The sequence below is a fragment of the Terrapene carolina genome, unplaced genomic scaffold (genome assembly GCF_002925995.2).
Source record: "Terrapene carolina triunguis isolate 2854851 unplaced genomic scaffold, T_m_triunguis-2.0 Scaffold28795, whole genome shotgun sequence".
In the NCBI taxonomy this organism is placed as follows: Eukaryota; Metazoa; Chordata; order Testudines; family Emydidae; genus Terrapene; species Terrapene triunguis.
The window spans coordinates 4,308-10,263 of record NW_020693146.1 but is presented as its reverse complement, the minus strand read 5'-3'; the positions used below and the strand labels follow the sequence as shown (position 1 = coordinate 10,263).

General features: G+C 46.5%; 1 pseudogene; it reads left to right on the top strand.

Annotated features, from left to right (window-relative positions):
* The first annotated feature begins 3,369 nt into the window (after nt 1-3,369).
* On the top strand, nt 3,370-4,038 carry LOC113409052 (annotated as a pseudogene).
* Nucleotides 4,039-5,956: the final 1,918 nt, after the last annotated feature.

Genomic DNA, 5,956 nt, shown 5'->3' with positions numbered 1-5,956 from the left:
AAGGCGCGAAAGTAGTATCTGACGGACCAGGGGAAGAAGGGAGGGAGGGAGAGAGGGAGGGGTGAGTGACGACATGGCGTACAGGTACAGGGAATTAAAATCAAGAAAGGTAGCTTTGCATCAGGGAGAAACACAAACAACTGTCACACAGAATGCCCCCCCCCCAAAGATTGAACTCAAAAGCCTGGGTTTAGCAGGAGGGAGGGGGGAAGCAAATGAATGCAGAATAAATCTATTTTTTACATCTTAAGACGACGGTGCAGCATGACTGATAGCCCTCGGCATTTTCTGGGTGGTTGGCAGCAAATACTGGGCGCTTGGCAGTAAGCCTTCAGGTCTATTGCACCATCTGATACCCACTGCAATATGACAATGATGGATACCAATCGTAATATGCTATCTACTGCCCAAAAGGCAAGGGGTTGCTGCTGTGTAGCAATCTAGCCCCACGTCTGCCAGCCCCATGTCTGCCAGCACCCAGATCGCCATCGGCCTCTTCTGGGTGCTTAGCAGACAATACTGGGCACTTGGCAGAAAATAGCATACTACGACTCTGCTAACGTGCAATGAGCCAGCAGGGCGCCTGGCAGAAAATAGCATACTATGACTGATAACCATCATTGTCTGCCCGGGTGCCCATGATCGACAGCCGCTGACGTATGACGACGACGGATACCAGTCGTAATAAACCATCTTCTACCAAAAGGCAAGGGGCTGGTGCAATGCAGCCCTACGGCTGCCAGCCCCACAGCTGCCAGCACCCAGATCGCCAATGAAGGCTACCAGTCATGCTGCACCGTCTACCGCCAAAAGGCAGTAAGCTGCTGCTGTTTAGCAATGCAGTCCCACGTTTGCCGGCACCCGGAAGAGATATGGTGACGGTGCGCTGAGCTGAGAGGGCTCAATGCTTGGCGTGGTATGTTGTCTGCACAGGTAACCCAGGTAAAAAGGCGCGAATCTATTGTCTGCCGTTGCTGTGACGGCGGGGGAGGGGCCTGACGCAATGTACCCAGAACCCCTCGCGGGACTGCTTTGCATCATCCGGGCATTGCGATCTCAACCCATAATTCCAATGGGCGCCGGAGACTCCAGGAACTGTGGGATAGGTACCATAGTGCAATGCGCCGGAAGTCGACGCTAGCCTCGGTACTGTGGACGCGGTCCGCCGACTTCATGCACTTAGAGCATTTTAGGTGGGGACACACACAATCGGCTGCATACAACCGGTTTCTATAAAACCGGCTTCTATAAATCCGACCTAATTTTGTAGTGTAGACATAGCCTCAGTCCTACTTCTTTTCTGCCAATCGCAAACACAAACAAGTTTGTTTACATTGATGGGAGATACTGCTGCCTGCTTCTTATTTACAATGTCACCTGAAAGTGAGAACAGACATTCGCATGGCACTTTTGTAGTGGGCCTTGCAAGGTAGATACATGGCAGATATGCTAAACATTCGTATGCCCCTTCATGCTTCGGCCACCATTCCAGAGGACTTGCTTCCATGCTGATGATGCTAGTTAAAAAAATAATGCACCAATTAAATTTGTGACTGTACTCCTTGGTGTGTGTGTGGGGGGAGGAACTATATGTCTCCTGCTCTGTTTTATCGGCCTTTTGCATATATTTCATGTTATAGCTGTCTCGGATGATGATGCAGCACGTTAGTTTTCAGAACACTTTCACAGCAGATTTGACAAAACGCAAAGAAGGTACCGATGTGAGATTTCTAAAAATAGCTACAGCACTCGACCCAAGGTTTAAGAATATGAAGTGCCGTCCACAATCTGAGAGAGACGAGGTGCAGAGCATGCTTTTAGAAGTCTTAAAAGAGCAACACTCAGGGCTTGTCTACACTACGCAGCTTTTAGTGACAAGGCAGTGTTGACACAACCTTGTCACTAAAAATCAGCATGTGTGAATGCTCTTTTGTGGTATTTTGTCAGCACTTTTGCCAACAAAATACTTCCAGGCCCGCAAGAGGTATAACCTTTGTGGGCAGAAGAGCGCTTCTGCCAACAAAGCCGCATTCACACTGCCATTTGCATCAGCAAAACGTTTGTCTTTTGCGGGGGGAGCTTTTTTAAGTACTTGCGAAAGACAAAAGTTTTGGTGAGAACTGTGCAGTGTAGACATACTCTCAGATGTGGAAACTACAGAACCCGAACCATCAAAGAAAATCAACCTTCTGCTGGTGGCATCTGACTCAGATGATGAAAATGAACATGCGTCAGTCTGCACTGCTTTGGATCGTTATCAAGAAGAACCCATCATCAGCATGGAAGCATGTCCTCTGGAATGGTGGTTAAAGCATGAAGGGACATATGAATCTTTGGTGCATCTGGCACTTAAATATCTTGCAACACCAGCTACAACAGTGCCATGCGAACACCTGTTCTCACTTTCAGGTGACATTGTAAACAAGAAGCAGCAAGAAAATTGTAACCAACCTTGTGTGTCTGAGTGAATGGCTGACCAAAAAGTAGGACTGAGTGGACTTGTAGTCTCTAAAGTTTTACATTGTTTTATTTTGACTGATTTTTTTTTTAAATAATTCTACATTTGTATTTGTAAGTTCAACTTTCATATAAAGAGATTGCACTAGAGTACTTATATGAGGTGAATTGAAAAATATGTTTTTTTTGTTTTTTACAGTGCAAATATTTGTAATTAAAGAGAAATATAACGTGATCACTGTACATTTTGTATTCTGTGTTGTAATTGAAAATAATATATAGTAAACATCCAAAAATATTTAAAATAAATGGTATTTTATTGTTGTTTAACAGTGCAATTAATCGCACAATTAATTATGATTATTATTTTTTTAATCACGATTATTTTTTTCTCTAATCGCTTGACAGCTATACTGGCGATATAATAAATCTCTACCGAACATGGGATAGGACGGCAGAGAGGATTTAAGGGAGTTAAACACCCAATCCTCCAGGATTATGATGACATTTCAGTTCCTAACTCCCTTGTGCTCTTTTCCCAACCAAAACCATTAGAGAAGAGTTATAATTTCTCTTCTTCAAATATTCCTTCCTTCCTAAGAAGGCGCTGTCCTGCGCTTGTATTTGGCTGACAATTTCAAGGACCATTAAGAGTGCTAAATGACCAAACACCCTTGCTGAGCAGAACTCACTGCCTGAGGGGGACACGCGTCCCAGGGAGAGATGCCCATGTGTAGACAGAGCTCACAGCCTACCAGCTCTTCTGCTCACGTTGTGAAACTCGCCTGCAAATCCCTTCACTGGAGGATTCCTGTTTAAATCCAGCCCCCTGATTGGAGGAGCCTCGGTCCCTCCCTAGACACAGAACTGCCCGGGCCTCACTGCTGGGGACAGTTTGCACCTTCATTTAAGATGAACCTGCTACTGATTTTCCTGTTCATCCTGGAGGCCCCTTCAGGTACGTGTCTATTGGGGGTCCGGAGGGTTAATTGCTGCAGTGATTCCAGAAGATCAGCCATTCAAGGAAGCCTAAGGGAATGAAGTGCCCGGATCCTGATGTAATTCAGTGGCATTTGGGTGTCTCGCTACCTTAGGCGCGGTCTCGTGGTGTTTAATTTTCACACGTTCCCCACTCCCCGGGGTTAGGAGCCTGGCTCACAGATTCATTTCTGTGTTTCCTTCCCAGGTGTCCTCTCCCAAGTGCAGCTGTGGGAACCGGGCCGGGGAGCGGTGAAACCTGGGGAGTCCCTGACACTCACTTGAACCATCTCCGGAGACTCGGTTTCTAGCACCAGCGTCACCTGGAACTGGGTCCGGCAGCCCGCAGGGAAAGGGCTGGAATGGATGGGACCCGCATTCTATAGCTCCCCCAGGTGGAACACTGAGTACCCCAGCTCTCTGCAGAGTCGAGTGACCATCTCACAAGACACTTCCAAGAACCAGGTCTCCCTGCAGCTCCGCTCGCTGACAGCTGCAGACACCGCCACCCATCACTGCGCCAGAGACAATGCTCAGGGACACACAAGCAGGCAGCCGTACGACAGGGGGAAGCGTTTTTTGAATAGTGCAGTGAGGCGCTGAGTACAGCGGGGAGACTCCCAGCGTTGCTCTGCATCACCTTTACCCAGGTCTTGTCATTTGCAAGTTGTAATGGAAAGGGGAGATTGTAACTGACGCTTGAAATCAGTTAGCGCCTCCATTCAGTCTGAGTTCCTCTAGAGAGGGGGGCATGTTAATGGGAGAACAATGGGGGGATAAGGAATATAACTGCTTTCAAAACACAATAGCAAGCAAACAACGTGTATTCCTTCCACCTGATAACATAGATGTCAAATTCCTGTAACACAGAAAGTGAAAAATCCATGGTAAACATATTTATTACAAATATCTAGGATACCCTGTACAATTTATAAACTCCTCTGTGCGCATCTGATTTTTCATTACACGCGTTATGATAAGAAAGAAAGAAAGAAAGAAAGAAAGAAAGAAAGAAAGAAAGTGAATGGTGATTCATCCACCTTGACTCCAGCGGAGTTACCACTGATTTACACCAAAGGTGAATGACTGGGGAAATAACCCGTTTTCTATAGTATTCATAAATGTGTAGATGAACATAATCTAACAATAAAATGATCGTTCATAGGGATAAAACCTTGGCCCTCATGATCTCCTGCAGCAATGAGTTACACAGGTAAATTGTGCAAAAGTCTGTGGAAAGTATTCCCTTGAAAGAGGAGAAAAAATAGTTTGAGACAAACACTTTCGGTGAAGATTCTGGCCTTTATAAATAGTTTTCAGCATCATGGGCCAGATTTTCAATGGTGCCTAAAAATGCAGATATGCATCTAGTAGCAGTTACAAAAGAAAGCCTGGGCTACATACCTAACTCCCACTGAGTGCTGCTCTGTACACCCCTGACTAGACTTTGTGCTTGAAGTCCCACGACTCTGAAATGTATTTTCTCTGTCTATGAGGGCATATCCCAGAGGAAGCATCCTATTTAAACTGTAAACCTCCCTCTCGAACCCTTTCATTTCCCTTCACCATTGGGTGAAAAACCCATGTGCACCTCTGCCCCCAGTGAGTCCCTGTTTAAACACAAGTCTCTGATTCTAGATACTCCAATGTTCATCCAGGAATATGTCGTCCAGAACCTGGAGCCCAAGTCTGCCACAGTAACTGTGCATAAATATAAAATCCCTACAGACGTCAATCTTCTATTAGCTATTCCTTCATATGTGTATTGGGGAAAATAGGGAGAGAATCGTTTCTCTCTATAACTGTGCCTTTCGCTCATATACTTGCTCCTTCTTTACTCCCCGAAAGGTGTCCTCTCTGAAATCCAGTTGGTCTAGTCCGTGCCAGGAATCACAGAATCCTAGAAATGTAGGGCTGGAGTGGATCTCCAGAGGTCACCTGGTCCATCGCCCCCCGGCGGAGGCAGGGCCAAGTACCCCCAGAGAATGGGGAAAGGAGGAGAGAGCCTCACGCTGACCTGTGACGTCTCAAACCTTTCCACCACTCAGAGTTATCACTCTTGGAATTGGGTCTGGCAGCCTGCTGTGAAAGGACTGCAATGGATAGACCACATGATGTATGGGGAGAGATTCAGTTTATTCCCACACTTGGAAAGGCAGAACCATCATCTCTACAGACACATCCAAGAACCACTTCTCCCTGCAGCCTTTGACAATACCCGAGATGATGCCCAGACCGAGACCCGCACGTGCCCTGAGCCGCCCGAGTCATTCCAATTTCTGTTGGACAATCCTATGATTCAAAATCTGTAGCTGTAGATCTGACTCATGTGTCTCCTTTGTGTAAGGCACGGAGCGTTCTCATTTCCCTTTCAACCCCTCTCCTCTCTTATATCCCCTGAGGGATATCTGCATGCAAATCCCTGCCCACGCGTGTCCTGTATAAACACACGCTCCTGGAGGTAGAAAGCTCAGATTCTCTGGCGTCTCGGAGAGAGGCTCTGTTCTCTGACAGTGTAATC